A 287-nucleotide genomic window follows, 5' to 3' on the forward strand; every position below is an offset into this window, starting at 1 on the left:
CCAATTTTTTTAATTATTGAACGCCGGAGCATGCAATATTTGTATAATGTTTGTGTGTGTGTAGGCTCTTTCTATGCCCTTCCTCACACTATAATGTTTCTTTAGAAAATGCCTTAGAAAAATACATGAGTATATCTCCCTTTATTCCCCCAACCCAAACAGCGTCCATTTGAATGAAGATATGATGTCAATATCAGTTTCTGAATCAAAATTATCGATACATTATATAAATTTAAAATCGTCACGGCATTTCTTTTCGAAAGTTTATGTAACATAATATTATGGAG

This window comes from Strongylocentrotus purpuratus, unplaced genomic scaffold (genome assembly GCF_000002235.5).
Source record: "Strongylocentrotus purpuratus isolate Spur 01 unplaced genomic scaffold, Spur_5.0 spur5_scaffold_16, whole genome shotgun sequence".
Taxonomy (NCBI): Eukaryota; Metazoa; Echinodermata; class Echinoidea; order Camarodonta; family Strongylocentrotidae; genus Strongylocentrotus; species Strongylocentrotus purpuratus.